The sequence below is a fragment of the Hoplias malabaricus genome, chromosome 2 (assembly GCF_029633855.1).
Source record: "Hoplias malabaricus isolate fHopMal1 chromosome 2, fHopMal1.hap1, whole genome shotgun sequence".
In the NCBI taxonomy this organism is placed as follows: domain Eukaryota; kingdom Metazoa; phylum Chordata; class Actinopteri; order Characiformes; family Erythrinidae; genus Hoplias; species Hoplias malabaricus.
Genome location: NC_089801.1, coordinates 74,874,562 through 74,897,153, shown reverse-complemented (window position 1 = coordinate 74,897,153; position 22,592 = coordinate 74,874,562). Strand labels below are relative to the sequence as shown.

Below are 22,592 nucleotides of genomic sequence, written 5' to 3'. Positions count from 1 at the left end.
TGGCGTGTTAATTTATGCACAGATTATCCCACCCTGACCTTTGTTCAGTCTGCACCCTCCGCAAGAGTCTTAGACCTCCAGCAGAGGAGCGGAAGGCCTGCCGTTAGCCGTCATATCTCGGGTTTCTCTTCAGTCACGTACAAATCTTTCGCCTTTTACTAAAGATTTCCGTGGAGGGGAACGTTGACGAGTTTTGTGTATTTTTGAAGGCTCTGTTGCTGCAGAGCTACACATTTTCTTCCTGTATAATGACAGAGCGACAGCCGTCTTTGGAGCACGCCTTGCCACAAGTTCCTGTAGCAGCAGCTCTTAGCTTCTGTTTGCAGTTCTTGGTGGGAGGAGCCTCCGGTGTGGTGGTGGTGTCTGAGTGGGAGGGGTCAAGGTCTGACGACCAGGTTTAAATACCCTCCAGTAGTTGCTGGTTTGCGGCAGGGTGCTCCGGGCCGGCCGGGCCTTTCCGGTTATCGCTTCTCGGCCTTTTGGCTAAGATCAAGTGTAGTATCTGTTCTGGGCAAATACTATGACTGACAGCGATAGTCGGCCGGCCCGAGTGGTGCGGCTTAGGCATACTGTTCGTGTGGAACTGCTGCAGGATGCTGGGGACGATGTGAAAAAGAGATTTGGATGGGACTGGTTAGTACTACGAATTCTTCGAGATGTCTGCGATCTCTCACCGTCAAGGATCTTCTGCATACAGGATTTTTCCAAGGCTGGGTTTTTGGACGTGACTTTCGCATCGTTTACAGACTGTTCAACATGTTTTGAGAAGTGCTGTCAGCAACAAGATCAGGAAGTGCTCAGAGGACTACGCCTGATCCCACTTTTCGCTATGGACGAGGTTCCGGTAACTGTCCATATGTACAACCCTTTCGTAAAGGATGAGGATATCCGGACATTTCTAGGACGTTTCTGTTCATCGGTCTCTCCTGGAGAACGACTGAAAGGAAGGTTCGGGATTTGGAATGGGAAGCGGCGGTTCTTTGTCCGGCTGCGGGCAGATCCAGCGTTTTCGGGAGGCCTCGTACATCCGCCAGGAAGTTTTTCCATCGGCCCACATCGAGGCTTCTTGCACTACCCGGGACAGCCTGAATACTGCAGACGATGTGGGGCCCGGGGTCACTCCAAAGACGCCTGCACTGGAGGCAGGTGTAGATTCTGTGGCGCAGAGGAGCATACGACAGCCGAGTGCGGAGCTCCAAAAGCATGCAGCCTGTGTGGAAACCATGACCATTTGTATAGGGACTGCCCTGCACGGACCAGGCTTTTTAGTGATCTCTTCAAAGTCCCAGCAGTCTTTAAGATACTGGATGGAGGACCTAGCATGGGAGAAGCAGAAGTGGAAAAGTCAACTGGTTCAGCAGAAGTTGTTGTGCCGGGGACGTCTGGGGTGAACCCACAAAGGCCCGTGGAGGGGAAGACCGGAGAAGTGGGGTCTGAGGCTGTTCCGGGGACTTCCAGGGCAAATTTGTCGGGGAATGTGCAGAAGAGGTCTGAGGTGATGGGGACTAAGTCCGCAACAGAGGAGGTGGCAGGTCGTGAGGCGCCAAAGGCAGCCCTGGCAGAGACAGCCATCCCGCAAGCCCTTGCGGGAACCCCCGTGAAACAACTGGGGGAGCGTGCGGACATGGGTGAATGTGAAGAGATGGTGGGGGTGGAGGTCAATGCTAAGGAGCCAGTGGAAAATGCACAAGCTCCTTTGCCCACCGAGGCTCGGAGTGAGCAGCGGCCAGGAGAAGATGGGCAGGGGAACTCTTGGTCCCCTCTGGAATGGGCTGGAGCCTCCGGGGACATGGATCAACTCCCGAGCATACAGGTCCTAGACTGGGCTGATCTGGTAATCTCGGAAAGCCCAGTTGCCACAGAAGGGGACAGTGAAATGGAGACAGAGGAGGGAGGGGTTTTGTTCAGGAGCCATTCGTCAAGGAATAAGGACTTTAAGGACGAGGATAGATCAGCCAAGAGGAGCCGTCTGGAGGTGGTTCGAGAGTTTGACCTCGTCCCAGTCGAGATGGGGGAAGCTGCCAGCACAAGTACAGAGGTAGATAAGCAACAGAGGACTGAAGGGCCGGAGTTCCCTGAACATAACCGGTCACCATTTTCACAAAGAGAAGGAGAGGGTGAGGGAAGCAGGGGAAGTCCAGGGACTGGGGAGGCAGGTGGGCTAGAAGAGGTGGGTTGGAAAGAAGTGGTCTCAAGGCGGGTGGGGAAGGGGGTAGGGAGGGGGAGAGCCAAAGGTTTGGAGGGGGATCATGGAAAACGGTTGGGGAGAGGAGGTGGGGATAAGGAATAGGGGGTTTTGTGAGGTTCAGTGTTATTTTGGGGGGATGGGGCCTTTTTTTTGGGGGGGGTTTGTTTTTGAACCGTGTTGCTCTATACCAGTCTATTCTTCCTGTTATTTTTTTTTCAAATGGATAAGCTCGCAGTTGCCACACTAAATGTAAGGGGCATTAGGCAGGCACTCAAGAGGACGGCGGTATTCTTGAGTCTGCGTGATGTCCTGTTTGACCTGTGCTTCCTGCAGGAATGCCATGTAAAATCAAAGGCAGATGAGGTCTCCTTCGCCAGGGACTGGACGTTGGGGCCATCGGTCTGGGGTGTCGGGGAGGGAAACGGAGATGGTGTGGGAATCCTGTTTAAAACATGCGACTTCCTAGTGACCGACGTCCAGTCGCCTGTGCCAGGTAGAGTGCTCTGCGTGGACGGTGAGTGGAGAGGGATCGGGTTCAGGGCCATTGCAATTTACGCACCCCCTGGGAAGGGTAGGCGGCGAGGTTTTTTTCAAATCTTGGAGCCCCTTCTCCACACGAACAGGTTCCTATTAGTAGGTGGGGATTTTAATGTTGAGCCAGATGTGGAGAGGGGGTGTCACCTAGCTCAAGTGTTGCGGGGGGCAGGGCTGGTAGATGCTTTCAGGGTGGTCGAGCCGAGAGCATCTGGTCACACCTGGGCCAATTCCCGGGGGGACTCTTCAAGGCTCGACCTCCTGTTGGTGGCTGAAGGGTCCCGGGTGTTGAGTTATGCCGCTGAACCGTTCTGGGGGTCAGACCATTGCTTAGTGTCAGCAGAAATCCTTGTTGAGGGAGGACAGAGAGGGAGAGGTCTGTGGAGAATGAATAGAGGTTTTCTCCAGGACCCCTCCTTCCTTCAAATATTTGGAGTTTTATATGGGGAATGGAGACGTTTGAAGGTGCTCTACACTTTGATGGCAGAGTGGTGGGAGGACCTTAAGAAAAGGGTCGCCACTCTGTGTCGTTGGTGGGGGCAAGAAAAGGTAAGGAGAAGGAAGGAGCACATCAGGCGATGGTCCGAAGAGCTACAGGCAGCTTGGCAGGGGGGAAACAGGGAGAGATTGAGGGAAGCAAGTGAGGAGCTGCGAGCTTTTTATGAGAAGGAAGCAAAGGCTTTTTGTTTCCAGGCAGGGAGGCAGAAGTTGGAGATGGATGAGAGGCCAACGCGTTTCTTTTTTGAATCGATTAAAACCCGCCAGCGACGATCACACATAGAGGGGTTGAGGGATGGGGGGCGGGTGGATGCATCCGTGGAGGGGATGTTGGGGATAGCGGAGGCGCATTTCACCTCTCTTTTTGGGACTGGACCCCCTGGGGAGGGGGGGGTAAACGACTATGGGTTCTTGGAGGCAGTCAGCGGGCGTTTGGTGGAGGAGGAGGCAGTTCAGCTTGAGGGGGAAATCAGAGTAGAGGAGGTCCAAAGGGCCATGCTCTCCCTGAGGTGTGGCACGGCCCCTGGGGGGGATGGCTTGCCAGTAGAATGGTACAGGACTCTTTGGCCCTTACTTGGGAAAGACTTGGTGGACGTGTACAGGGAAGCAGTAGAACGAGGCATATTGCCTCCCTCAGCACGGGTTGGCCATGTCACCCTTCTTTACAAGCGGGGGGACAGGGCCGACCTTGCAAACTGGAGGCCGATAACGTTGCTCAACGTGGATTACAAGATCTTGGCCAAGGTTTTGTGTCAGCGGCTGAGTGGGGTCATGGAGACAGTCATTCACCCCGACCAGACCTGCGGGGTGCCCGGTCGCAGGATAAGTATGAACCTGGCCTTGATAAGGGATGCCCTGGCCTGGGCAGAGCAGCGACAAGTGCCCTTGGCTTTGCTCAGCCTGGACCAGGAGAAAGCTTTCGACCGGGTTCAACACGAGTTCATGTTTGCCGTTCTAGATCGGATGGGTTTTACTAGGCCCTTTGTAGATCTGGTCCGGCTGATGTACAACGGTGTGACCAGTAGAGTGGGGGTGAATGGTTTTTATACACGTCCGGTCAAGCAGCAAGGAGGAGTGAGGCAGGGTTGTCCCATGTCCCCGCTGCTCTACGTCCTGTACCTAGAACCACTGATGGAGCGACTCCGGAGGGAGCCGTCCTTTCAGGGTTTGCATGTTCCAGGGGGAAGTGGGAGGAGGGCAAAGGTTTCTGTTTATGCGGATGATGCAACACTCTTCCTTTCCTCTGAAAAGGATTTTAATGCGGTTGGTCAGGTACTGAAGGAGTTCTCGAACGTCTCCGGGGCCCGAATCAACAGGGCTAAATCGGCTGTGATGTTCGTTGGGGCATGGGCACGCAGGCAGGAAGTTCCCGGGGGCTTCTCCTTATGTGCAGATGGGCTTAGGATTCTGGGGGTAGTCTTCTGGAGGGAAGACTGCGCTCAGAAGAATTGGGAAGCAGTCCTCAGGAAAATACGGATGAGGGCGGAGTTTTGGAGTCGTAGGGACCTCTCGCTTTCTGGTCGGGTGCTGGCGGCAAACACAGACCTTTTTGCGGCCGTGATACATTTGGCGTATGTTTACCCGATCCCTTTTGTGATAGGCAGGCGGCTGGAAAGGGCCATGTTTGGTTTTGTGTGGGGTGGGAGGTACGAACTCGTCGCCCGCTTTACAATGTATAAGGAGAAGAAAAAGGGGGGTAGAGGGGTGATTTGTGCGCCTCTTAAGATCATGGCACTTCATACGGCATTCGTGGCGAGGATGGTGCAAGGGGGGGTGGACCATGCCTCCAGTCTCTTTGCAAGGTTCTGGTTTGCTTTCACATTACGTAATGTCATCCCATGGAGAGGTACAGCGCCCTGGTCCAACGATAGGCCCTGGCACTATCAAAAGGCTGCCGAGTTTGTGAGGGACAATAGGTGGTGCCTGGAGGAGGACACCATTATGGACCACAGGCAGCTGTACAGGAAGTGGAGGGACCAGCTTGTAGCTCAGAGTACCACACACATGGCAATCGCCTGTTCCCCGTCAGTTGACTGGGCTGAACTTCAGCCCAGCTGGCTAGACGGGGCCAGCAAAGACCTGCACTGGCTAGGGGCGCTAGGCCGCCTTCCAGTAAGGGAGCGCTTGTACAGGCACGGATCTGGGCACACCCCTCTGTGCCCCCTTGGTTGTGGTGGGGAGGAGACGATTGAGCACGCCCTCTGGTCCTGCCCAATAGTGGCCCATTTCTGGAGGCTTGTCGCAGCTTGGTGGGGATCTGGGGGTGGCAGGACGGTTTTGAAAAGGGAAATGGTGTTGTACGGTAGTGGTCTGAAGAATCTCGAACGACGTGAGGCAAGGGACTTCTGGACAGTGATCTCGGTGGCGAAGTGTGTCTCATGGGGCACGAGATGCGAGAGTCTCAGAGTCAGGGAAACAAAGGCAGACCCAAACCTCATGTTACATGTTTTCAAAGGGCGTCACCGTAAGATTATTAACAGCAGGGAGGATGGTGGGGAGGGAATCATCAGGGTGGGAGTGGGAGGGGTGGGAGAGACTGGAGGTTTTGCAGGCCTCACGGTGTTGGGGCACTCATGGTGGCCCAAAAATTGATGGGAGTCCTGGGAGGTGATTATGAATTTTGGGTTGGTTTTTTTTTTTTTTTTTTTTTTGACCAAGTGAAGGATTCTGGAAATTGGGCATCTAGGGGACTGTGTTGGGTGGTTTAAAGTGTGGTGGCGGTGAATGTGTTTTTTCTTGTCTGATTGTAATGATTGAAATATGTAAATAAAGCTTTGGTTGGAAAAAAAAAAAAAAAAAAAAATCTGTTCTTATCAGTTTAATATCTGATACGTCCTCTATACGAGGACTACATATTAAATTGATTTTTTGAGCAGGGAGACGGAAGAGGGGCTTGCTCCGTCCGCTCCACGCATCGACCCGGTATTGCAGTACTTCTGGGAACGGTGCACCTCCTTAAACTGGTTAAAAGTCAGAAAGAAATAAGTTAGGACATGGGTACGGCTTTATGATGTTGCCTTCTCGAGGCTGTTCTCTTTTTAATCTGTTTCATGGTTTTCCCTCCATTTTTCTTCTTTTTTTTTTTTTTTTTTTTTTTTTAAATACAAATCTATGATCTCATGTTTTTCTCGTCTGTGTTGACCTCTAATTGGCGTGTTAATTTATGCACAGATTATCCCACCCTGACCTTTGTTCAGTCTGCACCCTCCGCAAGAGTCTTAGACCTCCAGCAGAGGAGCGGAAGGCCTGCCGTTAGCCGTCATATCTCGGGTTTCTCTTCAGTCACGTACAAATCTTTCGCCTTTTACTAAAGATTTCCGTGGAGGGGAACGTTGACGAGATTTGTGTATTTTTGAAGGCTCTGTTGCTGCAGAGCTACACATTTTCTTCCTGTATAATGACAGAGCGACAGCCGTCTTTGGAGCACGCCTTGCCACAAGTTCCTGTAGCAGCAGCTCTTAGCTTCTGTTTGCAGTTCTTGGTGGGAGGAGCCTCCGGTGTGGTGGTGGTGTCTGAGTGGGAGGGGTCAAGGTCTGACGACCAGGTTTAAATACCCTCCAGTAGTTGCTGGTTTGCGGCAGGGTGCTCCGGGCCGGCCGGGCCTTTCCGGTTATCGCTTCTCGGCCTTTTGGCTAAGATCAAGTGTAGTATCTGTTCTTATCAGTTTAATATCTGATACGTCCTCTATACGAGGACTGCATATTAAATTGATTTTTTGAGCAGGGAGACGGAAGAGGGGCTTGCTCCGTCCGCTCCACGCATCGACCTGGTATTGCAGTACTTCTGGGAACGGTGCACCTCCTTAAACTGGTTAAAAGTCAGAAAGAAATAAGTTAGGACATGGGTACGGCTTTATGATGTTGCCTTCTCGAGGCTGTTCTCTTTTTAATCTGTTTCATGGTTTTCCCTCCATTTTTCTTCTTTTTTTTTTTTTTTTTTTTTTTTAAATACAAATCTATGATCTCATGTTTTTCTCGTCTGTGTTGACCTCTAATTGGCGTGTTAATTTATGCACAGATTATCCCACCCTGACCTTTGTTCAGTCTGCACCCTCCGCAAGAGTCTTAGACCTCCAGCAGAGGAGCGGAAGGCCTGCCGTTAGCCGTCATATCTCGGGTTTCTCTTCAGTCACGTACAAATCTTTCGCCTTTTACTAAAGATTTCCGTGGAGGGGAACGTTGACGAGTTTTGTGTATTTTTGAAGGCTCTGTTGCTGCAGAGCTACACATTTTCTTCCTGTATAATGACAGAGCGACAGCCGTCTTTGGAGCACGCCTTGCCACAAGTTCCTGTAGCAGCAGCTCTTAGCTTCTGTTTGCAGTTCTTGGTGGGAGGAGCCTCCGGTGTGGTGGTGGTGTCTGAGTGGGAGGGGTCAAGGTCTGACGACCAGGTTTAAATACCCTCCAGTAGTTGCTGGTTTGCGGCAGGGTGCTCCGGGCCGGCCGGGCCTTTCCGGTTATCGCTTCTCGGCCTTTTGGCTAAGATCAAGTGTAGTATCTGTTCTTATCAGTTTAATATCTGATACGTCCTCTATACGAGGACTACATATTAAATTGATTTTTTGAGCAGGGAGACGGAAGAGGGGCTTGCTCCGTCCGCTCCACGCATCGACCCGGTATTGCAGTACTTCTGGGAACGGTGCACCTCCTTAAACTGGTTAAAAGTCAGAAAGAAATAAGTTAGGACATGGGTACGGCTTTATGATGTTGCCTTCTCGAGGCTGTTCTCTTTTTAATCTGTTTCATGGTTTTCCCTCCATTTTTCTTCTTTTTTTTTTTTTTTTTTTTTTTAAATACAAATCTATGATCTCATGTTTTTCTCGTCTGTGTTGACCTCTAATTGGCGTGTTAATTTATGCACAGATTATCCCACCCTGACCTTTGTTCAGTCTGCACCCTCCGCAAGAGTCTTAGACCTCCAGCAGAGGAGCGGAAGGCCTGCCGTTAGCCGTCATATCTCGGGTTTCTCTTCAGTCACGTACAAATCTTTCGCCTTTTACTAAAGATTTCCGTGGAGGGGAACGTTGACGAGTTTTGTGTATTTTTGAAGGCTCTGTTGCTGCAGAGCTACACATTTTCTTCCTGTATAATGACAGAGCGACAGCCGTCTTTGGAGCACGCCTTGCCACAAGTTCCTGTAGCAGCAGCTCTTAGCTTCTGTTTGCAGTTCTTGGTGGGAGGAGCCTCCGGTGTGGTGGTGGTGTCTGAGTGGGAGGGGTCAAGGTCTGACGACCAGGTTTAAATACCCTCCAGTAGTTGCTGGTTTGCGGCAGGGTGCTCCGGGCCGGCCGGGCCTTTCCGGTTATCGCTTCTCGGCCTTTTGGCTAAGATCAAGTGTAGTATCTGTTCTTATCAGTTTAATATCTGATACGTCCTCTATACGAGGACTACATATTAAATTGATTTTTTGAGCAGGGAGACGGAAGAGGGGCTTGCTCCGTCCGCTCCACGCATCGACCCGGTATTGCAGTACTTCTGGGAACGGTGCACCTCCTTAAACTGGTTAAAAGTCAGAAAGAAATAAGTTAGGACATGGGTACGGCTTTATGATGTTGCCTTCTCGAGGCTGTTCTCTTTTTAATCTGTTTCATGGTTTTCCCTCCATTTTTCTTCTTTTTTTTTTTTTTTTTTTTTTTTAAATACAAATCTATGATCTCATGTTTTTCTCGTCTGTGTTGACCTCTAATTGGCGTGTTAATTTATGCACAGATTATCCCACCCTGACCTTTGTTCAGTCTGCACCCTCCGCAAGAGTCTTAGACCTCCAGCAGAGGAGCGGAAGGCCTGCCGTTAGCCGTCATATCTCGGGTTTCTCTTCAGTCACGTACAAATCTTTCGCCTTTTACTAAAGATTTCCGTGGAGGGGAACGTTGACGAGTTTTGTGTATTTTTGAAGGCTCTGTTGCTGCAGAGCTACACATTTTCTTCCTGTATAATGACAGAGCGACAGCCGTCTTTGGAGCACGCCTTGCCACAAGTTCCTGTAGCAGCAGCTCTTAGCTTCTGTTTGCAGTTCTTGGTGGGAGGAGCCTCCGGTGTGGTGGTGGTGTCTGAGTGGGAGGGGTCAAGGTCTGACGACCAGGTTTAAATACCCTCCAGTAGTTGCTGGTTTGCGGCAGGGTGCTCCGGGCCGGCCGGGCCTTTCCGGTTATCGCTTCTCGGCCTTTTGGCTAAGATCAAGTGTAGTATCTGTTCTTATCAGTTTAATATCTGATACGTCCTCTATACGAGGACTACATATTAAATTGATTTTTTGAGCAGGGAGACGGAAGAGGGGCTTGCTCCGTCCGCTCCACGCATCGACCCGGTATTGCAGTACTTCTGGGAACGGTGCACCTCCTTAAACTGGTTAAAAGTCAGAAAGAAATAAGTTAGGACATGGGTACGGCTTTATGATGTTGCCTTCTCGAGGCTGTTCTCTTTTTAATCTGTTTCATGGTTTTCCCTCCATTTTTCTTCTTTTTTTTTTTTTTTTTTTTTTTTAAATACAAATCTATGATCTCATGTTTTTCTCGTCTGTGTTGACCTCTAATTGGCGTGTTAATTTATGCACAGATTATCCCACCCTGACCTTTGTTCAGTCTGCACCCTCCGCAAGAGTCTTAGACCTCCAGCAGAGGAGCGGAAGGCCTGCCGTTAGCCGTCATATCTCGGGTTTCTCTTCAGTCACGTACAAATCTTTCGCCTTTTACTAAAGATTTCCGTGGAGGGGAACGTTGACGAGTTTTGTGTATTTTTGAAGGCTCTGTTGCTGCAGAGCTACACATTTTCTTCCTGTATAATGACAGAGCGACAGCCGTCTTTGGAGCACGCCTTGCCACAAGTTCCTGTAGCAGCAGCTCTTAGCTTCTGTTTGCAGTTCTTGGTGGGAGGAGCCTCCGGTGTGGTGGTGGTGTCTGAGTGGGAGGGGTCAAGGTCTGACGACCAGGTTTAAATACCCTCCAGTAGTTGCTGGTTTGCGGCAGGGTGCTCCGGGCCGGCCGGGCCTTTCCGGTTATCGCTTCTCGGCCTTTTGGCTAAGATCAAGTGTAGTATCTGTTCTGGGCAAATACTATGACTGACAGCGATAGTCGGCCGGCCCGAGTGGTGCGGCTTAGGCATACTGTTCGTGTGGAACTGCTGCAGGATGCTGGGGACGATGTGAAAAAGAGATTTGGATGGGACTGGTTAGTACTACGAATTCTTCGAGATGTCTGCGATCTCTCACCGTCAAGGATCTTCTGCATACAGGATTTTTCCAAGGCTGGGTTTTTGGACGTGACTTTCGCATCGTTTACAGACTGTTCAACATGTTTTGAGAAGTGCTGTCAGCAACAAGATCAGGAAGTGCTCAGAGGACTACGCCTGATCCCACTTTTCGCTATGGACGAGGTTCCGGTAACTGTCCATATGTACAACCCTTTCGTAAAGGATGAGGATATCCGGACATTTCTAGGACGTTTCTGTTCATCGGTCTCTCCTGGAGAACGACTGAAAGGAAGGTTCGGGATTTGGAATGGGAAGCGGCGGTTCTTTGTCCGGCTGCGGGCAGATCCAGCGTTTTCGGGAGGCCTCGTACATCCGCCAGGAAGTTTTTCCATCGGCCCACATCGAGGCTTCTTGCACTACCCGGGACAGCCTGAATACTGCAGACGATGTGGGGCCCGGGGTCACTCCAAAGACGCCTGCACTGGAGGCAGGTGTAGATTCTGTGGCGCAGAGGAGCATACGACAGCCGAGTGCGGAGCTCCAAAAGCATGCAGCCTGTGTGGAAACCATGACCATTTGTATAGGGACTGCCCTGCACGGACCAGGCTTTTTAGTGATCTCTTCAAAGTCCCAGCAGTCTTTAAGATACTGGATGGAGGACCTAGCATGGGAGAAGCAGAAGTGGAAAAGTCAACTGGTTCAGCAGAAGTTGTTGTGCCGGGGACGTCTGGGGTGAACCCACAAAGGCCCGTGGAGGGGAAGACCGGAGAAGTGGGGTCTGAGGCTGTTCCGGGGACTTCCAGGGCAAATTTGTCGGGGAATGTGCAGAAGAGGTCTGAGGTGATGGGGACTAAGTCCGCAACAGAGGAGGTGGCAGGTCGTGAGGCGCCAAAGGCAGCCCTGGCAGAGACAGCCATCCCGCAAGCCCTTGCGGGAACCCCCGTGAAACAACTGGGGGAGCGTGCGGACATGGGTGAATGTGAAGAGATGGTGGGGGTGGAGGTCAATGCTAAGGAGCCAGTGGAAAATGCACAAGCTCCTTTGCCCACCGAGGCTCGGAGTGAGCAGCGGCCAGGAGAAGATGGGCAGGGGAACTCTTGGTCCCCTCTGGAATGGGCTGGAGCCTCCGGGGACATGGATCAACTCCCGAGCATACAGGTCCTAGACTGGGCTGATCTGGTAATCTCGGAAAGCCCAGTTGCCACAGAAGGGGACAGTGAAATGGAGACAGAGGAGGGAGGGGTTTTGTTCAGGAGCCATTCGTCAAGGAATAAGGACTTTAAGGACGAGGATAGATCAGCCAAGAGGAGCCGTCTGGAGGTGGTTCGAGAGTTTGACCTCGTCCCAGTCGAGATGGGGGAAGCTGCCAGCACAAGTACAGAGGTAGATAAGCAACAGAGGACTGAAGGGCCGGAGTTCCCTGAACATAACCGGTCACCATTTTCACAAAGAGAAGGAGAGGGTGAGGGAAGCAGGGGAAGTCCAGGGACTGGGGAGGCAGGTGGGCTAGAAGAGGTGGGTTGGAAAGAAGTGGTCTCAAGGCGGGTGGGGAAGGGGGTAGGGAGGGGGAGAGCCAAAGGTGTGGAGGGGGATCATGGAAAACGGTTGGGGAGAGGAGGTGGGGATAAGGAATAGGGGGTTTTGTGAGGTTCAGTGTTATTTTGGGGGGATGGGGCCTTTTTTTTGGGGGGGGTTTGTTTTTGAACCGTGTTGCTCTATACCAGTCTATTCTTCCTGTTATTTTTTTTTCAAATGGATAAGCTCGCAGTTGCCACACTAAATGTAAGGGGCATTAGGCAGGCACTCAAGAGGACGGCGGTATTCTTGAGTCTGCGTGATGTCCTGTTTGACCTGTGCTTCCTGCAGGAATGCCATGTAAAATCAAAGGCAGATGAGGTCTCCTTCGCCAGGGACTGGACGTTGGGGCCATCGGTCTGGGGTGTCGGGGAGGGAAACGGAGATGGTGTGGGAATCCTGTTTAAAACATGCGACTTCCTAGTGACCGACGTCCAGTCGCCTGTGCCAGGTAGAGTGCTCTGCGTGGACGGTGAGTGGAGAGGGATCGGGTTCAGGGCCATTGCAATTTACGCACCCCCTGGGAAGGGTAGGCGGCGAGGTTTTTTTCAAATCTTGGAGCCCCTTCTCCACACGAACAGGTTCCTATTAGTAGGTGGGGATTTTAATGTTGAGCCAGATGTGGAGAGGGGGTGTCACCTAGCTCAAGTGTTGCGGGGGGCAGGGCTGGTAGATGCTTTCAGGGTGGTCGAGCCGAGAGCATCTGGTCACACCTGGGCCAATTCCCGGGGGGACTCTTCAAGGCTCGACCTCCTGTTGGTGGCTGAAGGGTCCCGGGTGTTGAGTTATGCCGCTGAACCGTTCTGGGGGTCAGACCATTGCTTAGTGTCAGCAGAAATCCTTGTTGAGGGAGGACAGAGAGGGAGAGGTCTGTGGAGAATGAATAGAGGTTTTCTCCAGGACCCCTCCTTCCTTCAAATATTTGGAGTTTTATATGGGGAATGGAGACGTTTGAAGGTGCTCTACACTTTGATGGCAGAGTGGTGGGAGGACCTTAAGAAAAGGGTCGCCACTCTGTGTCGTTGGTGGGGGCAAGAAAAGGTAAGGAGAAGGAAGGAGCACATCAGGCGATGGTCCGAAGAGCTACAGGCAGCTTGGCAGGGGGGAAACAGGGAGAGATTGAGGGAAGCAAGTGAGGAGCTGCGAGCTTTTTATGAGAAGGAAGCAAAGGCTTTTTGTTTCCAGGCAGGGAGGCAGAAGTTGGAGATGGATGAGAGGCCAACGCGTTTCTTTTTTGAATCGATTAAAACCCGCCAGCGACGATCACACATAGAGGGGTTGAGGGATGGGGGGCGGGTGGATGCATCCGTGGAGGGGATGTTGGGGATAGCGGAGGCGCATTTCACCTCTCTTTTTGGGACTGGACCCCCTGGGGAGGGGGGGGTAAACGACTATGGGTTCTTGGAGGCAGTCAGCGGGCGTTTGGTGGAGGAGGAGGCAGTTCAGCTTGAGGGGGAAATCAGAGTAGAGGAGGTCCAAAGGGCCATGCTCTCCCTGAGGTGTGGCACGGCCCCTGGGGGGGATGGCTTGCCAGTAGAATGGTACAGGACTCTTTGGCCCTTACTTGGGAAAGACTTGGTGGACGTGTACAGGGAAGCAGTAGAACGAGGCATATTGCCTCCCTCAGCACGGGTTGGCCATGTCACCCTTCTTTACAAGCGGGGGGACAGGGCCGACCTTGCAAACTGGAGGCCGATAACGTTGCTCAACGTGGATTACAAGATCTTGGCCAAGGTTTTGTGTCAGCGGCTGAGTGGGGTCATGGAGACAGTCATTCACCCCGACCAGACCTGCGGGGTGCCCGGTCGCAGGATAAGTATGAACCTGGCCTTGATAAGGGATGCCCTGGCCTGGGCAGAGCAGCGACAAGTGCCCTTGGCTTTGCTCAGCCTGGACCAGGAGAAAGCTTTCGACCGGGTTCAACACGAGTTCATGTTTGCCGTTCTAGATCGGATGGGTTTTACTAGGCCCTTTGTAGATCTGGTCCGGCTGATGTACAACGGTGTGACCAGTAGAGTGGGGGTGAATGGTTTTTATACACGTCCGGTCAAGCAGCAAGGAGGAGTGAGGCAGGGTTGTCCCATGTCCCCGCTGCTCTACGTCCTGTACCTAGAACCACTGATGGAGCGACTCCGGAGGGAGCCGTCCTTTCAGGGTTTGCATGTTCCAGGGGGAAGTGGGAGGAGGGCAAAGGTTTCTGTTTATGCGGATGATGCAACACTCTTCCTTTCCTCTGAAAAGGATTTTAATGCGGTTGGTCAGGTACTGAAGGAGTTCTCGAACGTCTCCGGGGCCCGAATCAACAGGGCTAAATCGGCTGTGATGTTCGTTTGGGGCATGGGCACGCAGGCAGGAAGTTCCCGGGGGCTTCTCCTTATGTGCAGATGGGCTTAGGATTCTGGGGGTAGTCTTCTGGAGGGAAGACTGCGCTCAGAAGAATTGGGAAGCAGTCCTCAGGAAAATACGGATGAGGGCGGAGTTTTGGAGTCGTAGGGACCTCTCGCTTTCTGGTCGGGTGCTGGCGGCAAACACAGACCTTTTTGCGGCCGTGATACATTTGGCGTATGTTTACCCGATCCCTTTTGTGATAGGCAGGCGGCTGGAAAGGGCCATGTTTGGTTTTGTGTGGGGTGGGAGGTACGAACTCGTCGCCCGCTTTACAATGTATAAGGAGAAGAAAAAGGGGGGTAGAGGGGTGATTTGTGCGCCTCTTAAGATCATGGCACTTCATACGGCATTCGTGGCGAGGATGGTGCAAGGGGGGGTGGACCATGCCTCCAGTCTCTTTGCAAGGTTCTGGTTTGCTTTCACATTACGTAATGTCATCCCATGGAGAGGTACAGCGCCCTGGTCCAACGATAGGCCCTGGCACTATCAAAAGGCTGCCGAGTTTGTGAGGGACAATAGGTGGTGCCTGGAGGAGGACACCATTATGGACCACAGGCAGCTGTACAGGAAGTGGAGGGACCAGCTTGTAGCTCAGAGTACCACACACATGGCAATCGCCTGTTCCCCGTCAGTTGACTGGGCTGAACTTCAGCCCAGCTGGCTAGACGGGGCCAGCAAAGACCTGCACTGGCTAGGGGCGCTAGGCCGCCTTCCAGTAAGGGAGCGCTTGTACAGGCACGGATCTGGGCACACCCCTCTGTGCCCCCTTGGTTGTGGTGGGGAGGAGACGATTGAGCACGCCCTCTGGTCCTGCCCAATAGTGGCCCATTTCTGGAGGCTTGTCGCAGCTTGGTGGGGATCTGGGGGTGGCAGGACGGTTTTGAAAAGGGAAATGGTGTTGTACGGTAGTGGTCTGAAGAATCTCGAACGACGTGAGGCAAGGGACTTCTGGACAGTGATCTCGGTGGCGAAGTGTGTCTCATGGGGCACGAGATGCGAGAGTCTCAGAGTCAGGGAAACAAAGGCAGACCCAAACCTCATGTTACATGTTTTCAAAGGGCGTCACCGTAAGATTATTAACAGCAGGGAGGATGGTGGGGAGGGAATCATCAGGGTGGGAGTGGGAGGGGTGGGAGAGACTGGAGGTTTTGCAGGCCTCACGGTGTTGGGGCACTCATGGTGGCCCAAAAATTGATGGAAGTCCTGGGAGGTGATTATGAATTTTGGGTTGGTTTTTTTTTTTTTTTTTTTTTTTTTTTTTTTTTTTTTTTGACCAAGTGAAGGATTCTGGAAATTGGGCATCTAGGGGACTGTGTTGGGTGGTTTAAAGTGTGGTGGCGGTGAATGTGTTTTTTCTTGTCTGATTGTAATGATTGAAATATGTAAATAAAGCTTTGGTTGGAAAAAAAAAAAAAAAAAAAAAAAATCTGTTCTTATCAGTTTAATATCTGATACGTCCTCTATACGAGGACTACATATTAAATTGATTTTTTGAGCAGGGAGACGGAAGAGGGGCTTGCTCCGTCCGCTCCACGCATCGACCCGGTAATGCAGTACTTCTGGGAACGGTGCACCTCCTTAAACTGGTTAAAAGTCAGAAAGAAATAAGTTAGGACATGGGTACGGCTTTATGATGTTGCCTTCTCGAGGCTGTTCTCTTTTTAATCTGTTTCATGGTTTTCCCTCCATTTTTCTTCTTTTTTTTTTTTTTTTTTTTTTTAAATACAAATCTATGATCTCATGTTTTTCTCGTCTGTGTTGACCTCTAATTGGCGTGTTAATTTATGCACAGATTATCCCACCCTGACCTTTGTTCAGTCTGCACCCTCCGCAAGAGTCTTAGACCTCCAGCAGAGGAGCGGAAGGCCTGCCGTTAGCCGTCATATCTCGGGTTTCTCTTCAGTCACGTACAAATCTTTCGCCTTTTACTAAAGATTTCCGTGGAGGGGAACGTTGACGAGTTTTGTGTATTTTTGAAGGCTCTGTTGCTGCAGAGCTACACATTTTCTTCCTGTATAATGACAGAGCGACAGCCGTCTTTGGAGCACGCCTTGCCACAAGTTCCTGTAGCAGCAGCTCTTAGCTTCTGTTTGCAGTTCTTGGTGGGAGGAGCCTCCGGTGTGGTGGTGGTGTCTGAGTGGGAGGGGTCAAGGTCTGACGACCAGGTTTAAATACCCTCCAGTAGTTGCTGGTTTGCGGCAGGGTGCTCCGGGCCGGCCGGGCCTTTCCGGTTATCGCTTCTCGGCCTTTTGGCTAAGATCAAGTGTAGTATCTGTTCTTATCAGTTTAATATCTGATACGTCCTCTATACGAGGACTACATATTAAATTGATTTTTTGAGCAGGGAGACGGAAGAGGGGCTTGCTCCGTCCGCTCCACGCATCGACCCGGTATTGCAGTACTTCTGGGAACGGTGCACCTCCTTAAACTGGTTAAAAGTCAGAAAGAAATAAGTTAGGACATGGGTACGGCTTTATGATGTTGCCTTCTCGAGGCTGTTCTCTTTTTAATCTGTTTCATGGTTTTCCCTCCATTTTTCTTCTTTTTTTTTTTTTTTTTTTTTTTTAAATACAAATCTATGATCTCATGTTTTTCTCGTCTGTGTTGACCTCTAATTGGCGTGTTAATTTATGCACAGATTATCCCACCCTGACCTTTGTTCAGTCTGCACCCTCCGCAAGAGTCTTAGACCTCCAGCAGAGGAGCGGAAGGCCTGCCGTTAGCCGTCATATCTCGGGTTTCTCTTCAGTCACGTACAAATCTTTCGCCTTTTACTAAAGATTTCCGTGGAGGGGAACGTTGACGAGTTTTGTGTATTTTTGAAGGCTCTGTTGCTGCAGAGCTACACATTTTCTTCCTGTATAATGACAGAGCGACAGCCGTCTTTGGAGCACGCCTTGCCACAAGTTCCTGTAGCAGCAGCTCTTAGCTTCTGTTTGCAGTTCTTGGTGGGAGGAGCCTCCGGTGTGGTGGTGGTGTCTGAGTGGGAGGGGTCAAGGTCTGACGACCAGGTTTAAATACCCTCCAGTAGTTGCTGGTTTGCGGCAGGGTGCTCCGGGCCGGCCGGGCCTTTCCGGTTATCGCTTCTCGGCCTTTTGGCTAAGATCAAGTGTAGTATCTGTTCTTATCAGTTTAATATCTGATACGTCCTCTATACGAGGACTACATATTAAATTGATTTTTTGAGCAGGGAGACGGAAGAGGGGCTTGCTCCGTCCGCTCCACGCATCGACCCGGTATTGCAGTACTTCTGGGAACGGTGCACCTCCTTAAACTGGTTAAAAGTCAGAAAGAAATAAGTTAGGACATGGGTACGGCTTTATGATGTTGCCTTCTCGAGGCTGTTCTCTTTTTAATCTGTTTCATGGTTTTCCCTCCATTTTTCTTCTTTTTTTTTTTTTTTTTTTTTTTTAAATACAAATCTATGATCTCATGTTTTTCTCGTCTGTGTTGACCTCTAATTGGCGTGTTAATTTATGCACAGATTATCCCACCCTGACCTTTGTTCAGTCTGCACCCTCCGCAAGAGTCTTAGACCTCCAGCAGAGGAGCGGAAGGCCTGCCGTTAGCCGTCATATCTCGGGTTTCTCTTCAGTCACGTACAAATCTTTCGCCTTTTACTAAAGATTTCCGTGGAGGGGAACGTTGACGAGTTTTGTGTATTTTTGAAGGCTCTGTTGCTGCAGAGCTACACATTTTCTTCCTGTATAATGACAGAGCGACAGCCGTCTTTGGAGCACGCCTTGCCACAAGTTCCTGTAGCAGCAGCTCTTAGCTTCTGTTTGCAGTTCTTGGTGGGAGGAGCCTCCGGTGTGGTGGTGGTGTCTGAGTGGGAGGGGTCAAGGTCTGACGACCAGGTTTAAATACCCTCCAGTAGTTGCTGGTTTGCGGCAGGGTGCTCCGGGCCGGCCGGGCCTTTCCGGTTATCGCTTCTCGGCCTTTTGGCTAAGATCAAGTGTAGTATCTGTTCTGGGCAAATACTATGACTGATAGCGATAGTCGGCCGGCCCGAGTGGTGCGGCTTAGGCATACTGTTCGTGTGGAACTGCTGCAGGATGCTGGGGACGATGTGAAAAAGAGATTTGGATGGGACTGGTTAGTACTACGAATTCTTCGAGATGTCTGCGATCTCTCACCGTCAAGGATCTTCTGCATACAGGATTTTTCCAAGGCTGGGTTTTTGGACGTGACTTTCGCATCGTTTACAGACTGTTCAACATGTTTTGAGAAGTGCTGTCAGCAACAAGATCAGGAAGTGCTCAGAGGACTACGCCTGATCCCACTTTTCGCTATGGACGAGGTTCCGGTAACTGTCCATATGTACAACCCTTTCGTAAAGGATGAGGATATCCGGACATTTCTAGGACGTTTCTGTTCATCGGTCTCTCCTGGAGAACGACTGAAAGGAAGGTTCGGGATTTGGAATGGGAAGCGGCGGTTCTTTGTCCGGCTGCGGGCAGATCCAGCGTTTTCGGGAGGCCTCGTACATCCGCCAGGAAGTTTTTCCATCGGCCCACATCGAGGCTTCTTGCACTACCCGGGACAGCCTGAATACTGCAGACGATGTGGGGCCCGGGGTCACTCCAAAGACGCCTGCACTGGAGGCAGGTGTAGATTCTGTGGCGCAGAGGAGCATACGACAGCCGAGTGCGGAGCTCCAAAAGCATGCAGCCTGTGTGGAAACCATGACCATTTGTATAGGGACTGCCCTGCACGGACCAGGCTTTTTAGTGATCTCTTCAAAGTCCCAGCAGTCTTTAAGATACTGGATGGAGGACCTAGCATGGGAGAAGCAGAAGTGGAAAAGTCAACTGGTTCAGCAGAAGTTGTTGTGCCGGGGACGTCTGGGGTGAACCCACAAAGGCCCGTGGAGGGGAAGACCGGAGAAGTGGGGTCTGAGGCTGTTCCGGGGACTTCCAGGGCAAATTTGTCGGGGAATGTGCAGAAGAGGTCTGAGGTGATGGGGACTAAGTCCGCAACAGAGGAGGTGGCAGGTCGTGAGGCGCCAAAGGCAGCCCTGGCAGAGACAGCCATCCCGCAAGCCCTTGCGGGAACCCCCGTGAAACAACTGGGGGAGCGTGCGGACATGGGTGAATGTGAAGAGATGGTGGGGGTGGAGGTCAATGCTAAGGAGCCAGTGGAAAATGCACAAGCTCCTTTGCCCACCGAGGCTCGGAGTGAGCAGCGGCCAGGAGAAGATGGGCAGGGGAACTCTTGGTCCCCTCTGGAATGGGCTGGAGCCTCCGGGGACATGGATCAACTCCCGAGCATACAGGTCCTAGACTGGGCTGATCTGGTAATCTCGGAAAGCCCAGTTGCCACAGAAGGGGACAGTGAAATGGAGACAGAGGAGGGAGGGGTTTTGTTCAGGAGCCATTCGTCAAGGAATAAGGACTTTAAGGACGAGGATAGATCAGCCAAGAGGAGCCGTCTGGAGGTGGTTCGAGAGTTTGACCTCGTCCCAGTCGAGATGGGGGAAGCTGCCAGCACAAGTACAGAGGTAGATAAGCAACAGAGGACTGAAGGGCCGGAGTTCCCTGAACATAACCGGTCACCATTTTCACAAAGAGAAGGAGAGGGTGAGGGAAGCAGGGGAAGTCCAGGGACTGGGGAGGCAGGTGGGCTAGAAGAGGTGGGTTGGAAAGAAGTGGTCTCAAGGCGGGTGGGGAAGGGGGTAGGGAGGGGGAGAGCCAAAGGTGTGGAGGGGGATCATGGAAAACGGTTGGGGAGAGGAGGTGGGGATAAGGAATAGGGGGTTTTGTGAGGTTCAGTGTTATTTTGGGGGGATGGGGCCTTTTTTTTGGGGGGGGTTTGTTTTTGAACCGTGTTGCTCTATACCAGTCTATTCTTCCTGTTATTTTTTTTTCAAATGGATAAGCTCGCAGTTGCCACACTAAATGTAAGGGGCATTAGGCAGGCACTCAAGAGGACGGCGGTATTCTTGAGTCTGCGTGATGTCCTGTTTGACCTGTGCTTCCTGCAGGAATGCCATGTAAAATCAAAGGCAGATGAGGTCTCCTTCGCCAGGGACTGGACGTTGGGGCCATCGGTCTGGGGTGTCGGGGAGGGAAACGGAGATGGTGTGGGAATCCTGTTTAAAACATGCGACTTCCTAGTGACCGACGTCCAGTCGCCTGTGCCAGGTAGAGTGCTCTGCGTGGACGGTGAGTGGAGAGGGATCGGGTTCAGGGCCATTGCAATTTACGCACCCCCTGGGAAGGGTAGGCGGCGAGGTTTTTTTCAAATCTTGGAGCCCCTTCTCCACACGAACAGGTTCCTATTAGTAGGTGGGGATTTTAATGTTGAGCCAGATGTGGAGAGGGGGTGTCACCTAGCTCAAGTGTTGCGGGGGGCAGGGCTGGTAGATGCTTTCAGGGTGGTCGAGCCGAGAGCATCTGGTCACACCTGGGCCAATTCCCGGGGGGACTCTTCAAGGCTCGACCTCCTGTTGGTGGCTGAAGGGTCCCAGGTGTTGAGTTATGCCGCTGAACCGTTCTGGGGGTCAGACCATTGCTTAGTGTCAGCAGAAATCCTTGTTGAGGGAGGACAGAGAGGGAGAGGTCTGTGGAGAATGAATAGAGGTTTTCTCCAGGACCCCTCCTTCCTTCAAATATTTGGAGTTTTATATGGGGAATGGAGACGTTTGAAGGTGCTCTACACTTCGATGGCAGAGTGGTGGGAGGACCTTAAGAAAAGGGTCGCCACTCTGTGTCGTTGGTGGGGGCAAGAAAAGGTAAGGAGAAGGAAGGAGCACATCAGGCGATGGTCCGAAGAGCTACAGGCAGCTTGGCAGGGGGGAAACAGGGAGAGATTGAGGGAAGCAAGTGAGGAGCTGCGAGCTTTTTATGAGAAGGAAGCAAAGGCTTTTTGTTTCCAGGCAGGGAGGCAGAAGTTGGAGATGGATGAGAGGCCAACGCGTTTCTTTTTTGAATCGATTAAAACCCGCCAGCGACGATCACACATAGAGGGGTTGAGGGATGGGGGGCGGGTGGATGCATCCGTGGAGGGGATGTTGGGGATAGCGGAGGCGCATTTCACCTCTCTTTTTGGGACTGGACCCCCTGGGGAGGGGGGGGTAAACGACTATGGGTTCTTGGAGGCAGTCAGCGGGCGTTTGGTGGAGGAGGAGGCAGTTCAGCTTGAGGGGGAAATCAGAGTAGAGGAGGTCCAAAGGGCCATGCTCTCCCTGAGGTGTGGCACGGCCCCTGGGGGGGATGGCTTGCCAGTAGAATGGTACAGGACTCTTTGGCCCTTACTTGGGAAAGACTTGGTGGACGTGTACAGGGAAGCAGTAGAACGAGGCATATTGCCTCCCTCAGCACGGGTTGGCCATGTCACCCTTCTTTACAAGCGGGGGGACAGGGCCGACCTTGCAAACTGGAGGCCGATAACGTTGCTCAACGTGGATTACAAGATCTTGGCCAAGGTTTTGTGTCAGCGGCTGAGTGGGGTCATGGAGACAGTCATTCACCCCGACCAGACCTGCGGGGTGCCCGGTCGCAGGATAAGTATGAACCTGGCCTTGATAAGGGATGCCCTGGCCTGGGCAGAGCAGCGACAAGTGCCCTTGGCTTTGCTCAGCCTGGACCAGGAGAAAGCTTTCGACCGGGTTCAACACGAGTTCATGTTTGCCGTTCTAGATCGGATGGGTTTTACTAGGCCCTTTGTAGATCTGGTCCGGCTGATGTACAACGGTGTGACCAGTAGAGTGGGGGTGAATGGTTTTTATACACGTCCGGTCAAGCAGCAAGGAGGAGTGAGGCAGGGTTGTCCCATGTCCCCGCTGCTCTACGTCCTGTACCTAGAACCACTGATGGAGCGACTCCGGAGGGAGCCGTCCTTTCAGGGTTTGCATGTTCCAGGGGGAAGTGGGAGGAGGGCAAAGGTTTCTGTTTATGCGGATGATGCAACACTCTTCCTTTCCTCTGAAAAGGATTTTAATGCGGTTGGTCAGGTACTGAAGGAGTTCTCGAACGTCTCCGGGGCCCGAATCAACAGGGCTAAATCGGCTGTGATGTTCGTTGGGGCATGGGCACGCAGGCAGGAAGTTCCCGGGGGCTTCTCCTTATGTGCAGATGGGCTTAGGATTCTGGGGGTAGTCTTCTGGAGGGAAGACTGCGCTCAGAAGAATTGGGAAGCAGTCCTCAGGAAAATACGGATGAGGGCGGAGTTTTGGAGTCGTAGGGACCTCTCGCTTTCTGGTCGGGTGCTGGCGGCAAACA

The 22,592-nt window shown here is 51.9% G+C and overlaps 17 non-coding genes and 3 pseudogenes across 17 annotated transcripts; all 20 read left to right on the top strand.

Moving 5' to 3' along the window:
- The first annotated feature begins 114 nt into the window (after positions 1-114).
- Positions 115-228, top strand: LOC136688451 (U5 spliceosomal RNA). Its single transcript, XR_010801142.1, has one exon. It is a non-coding gene; the product is annotated as a U5 spliceosomal RNA (small nuclear RNA).
- Positions 229-463: 235 nt separating this feature from the next.
- On the top strand, positions 464-575 carry LOC136688398 (U2 spliceosomal RNA; annotated as a pseudogene).
- Positions 576-5,988: 5,413 nt separating this feature from the next.
- LOC136688388 (U2 spliceosomal RNA) lies at positions 5,989-6,176 on the top strand. The gene has a single exon (XR_010801088.1). It is a non-coding gene; the product is annotated as a U2 spliceosomal RNA (small nuclear RNA).
- Positions 6,177-6,482: 306 nt separating this feature from the next.
- Positions 6,483-6,597, top strand: LOC136688435 (U5 spliceosomal RNA). Its single transcript, XR_010801126.1, has one exon. It is a non-coding gene; the product is annotated as a U5 spliceosomal RNA (small nuclear RNA).
- Positions 6,598-6,832: 235 nt separating this feature from the next.
- Positions 6,833-7,023, top strand: LOC136688228 (U2 spliceosomal RNA). The gene has a single exon (XR_010800934.1). It is a non-coding gene; the product is annotated as a U2 spliceosomal RNA (small nuclear RNA).
- Positions 7,024-7,329: 306 nt separating this feature from the next.
- On the top strand, positions 7,330-7,443 carry LOC136688450 (U5 spliceosomal RNA). Its single transcript, XR_010801141.1, has one exon. It is a non-coding gene; the product is annotated as a U5 spliceosomal RNA (small nuclear RNA).
- Positions 7,444-7,678: 235 nt separating this feature from the next.
- LOC136688032 (U2 spliceosomal RNA) lies at positions 7,679-7,869 on the top strand. Its single transcript, XR_010800745.1, has one exon. It is a non-coding gene; the product is annotated as a U2 spliceosomal RNA (small nuclear RNA).
- Positions 7,870-8,174: 305 nt separating this feature from the next.
- On the top strand, positions 8,175-8,288 carry LOC136688449 (U5 spliceosomal RNA). Its single transcript, XR_010801139.1, has one exon. It is a non-coding gene; the product is annotated as a U5 spliceosomal RNA (small nuclear RNA).
- A 235-nt stretch (positions 8,289-8,523) lies between these two features.
- Positions 8,524-8,714, top strand: LOC136688031 (U2 spliceosomal RNA). The gene has a single exon (XR_010800744.1). It is a non-coding gene; the product is annotated as a U2 spliceosomal RNA (small nuclear RNA).
- Positions 8,715-9,020: 306 nt separating this feature from the next.
- Positions 9,021-9,134, top strand: LOC136688448 (U5 spliceosomal RNA). Its single transcript, XR_010801138.1, has one exon. It is a non-coding gene; the product is annotated as a U5 spliceosomal RNA (small nuclear RNA).
- A 235-nt stretch (positions 9,135-9,369) lies between these two features.
- On the top strand, positions 9,370-9,560 carry LOC136688030 (U2 spliceosomal RNA). The gene has a single exon (XR_010800743.1). It is a non-coding gene; the product is annotated as a U2 spliceosomal RNA (small nuclear RNA).
- Positions 9,561-9,866: 306 nt separating this feature from the next.
- Positions 9,867-9,980, top strand: LOC136688447 (U5 spliceosomal RNA). Its single transcript, XR_010801137.1, has one exon. It is a non-coding gene; the product is annotated as a U5 spliceosomal RNA (small nuclear RNA).
- A 235-nt stretch (positions 9,981-10,215) lies between these two features.
- On the top strand, positions 10,216-10,327 carry LOC136688397 (U2 spliceosomal RNA; annotated as a pseudogene).
- Positions 10,328-15,758: 5,431 nt separating this feature from the next.
- On the top strand, positions 15,759-15,949 carry LOC136688392 (U2 spliceosomal RNA). The gene has a single exon (XR_010801092.1). It is a non-coding gene; the product is annotated as a U2 spliceosomal RNA (small nuclear RNA).
- Positions 15,950-16,254: 305 nt separating this feature from the next.
- On the top strand, positions 16,255-16,368 carry LOC136688446 (U5 spliceosomal RNA). The gene has a single exon (XR_010801136.1). It is a non-coding gene; the product is annotated as a U5 spliceosomal RNA (small nuclear RNA).
- Positions 16,369-16,603: 235 nt separating this feature from the next.
- Positions 16,604-16,794, top strand: LOC136688029 (U2 spliceosomal RNA). The gene has a single exon (XR_010800742.1). It is a non-coding gene; the product is annotated as a U2 spliceosomal RNA (small nuclear RNA).
- A 306-nt stretch (positions 16,795-17,100) lies between these two features.
- LOC136688445 (U5 spliceosomal RNA) lies at positions 17,101-17,214 on the top strand. Its single transcript, XR_010801135.1, has one exon. It is a non-coding gene; the product is annotated as a U5 spliceosomal RNA (small nuclear RNA).
- A 235-nt stretch (positions 17,215-17,449) lies between these two features.
- Positions 17,450-17,640, top strand: LOC136688028 (U2 spliceosomal RNA). Its single transcript, XR_010800741.1, has one exon. It is a non-coding gene; the product is annotated as a U2 spliceosomal RNA (small nuclear RNA).
- Positions 17,641-17,946: 306 nt separating this feature from the next.
- Positions 17,947-18,060, top strand: LOC136688443 (U5 spliceosomal RNA). Its single transcript, XR_010801134.1, has one exon. It is a non-coding gene; the product is annotated as a U5 spliceosomal RNA (small nuclear RNA).
- A 235-nt stretch (positions 18,061-18,295) lies between these two features.
- LOC136688395 (U2 spliceosomal RNA) lies at positions 18,296-18,362 on the top strand (annotated as a pseudogene).
- Positions 18,363-22,592: the final 4,230 nt, after the last annotated feature.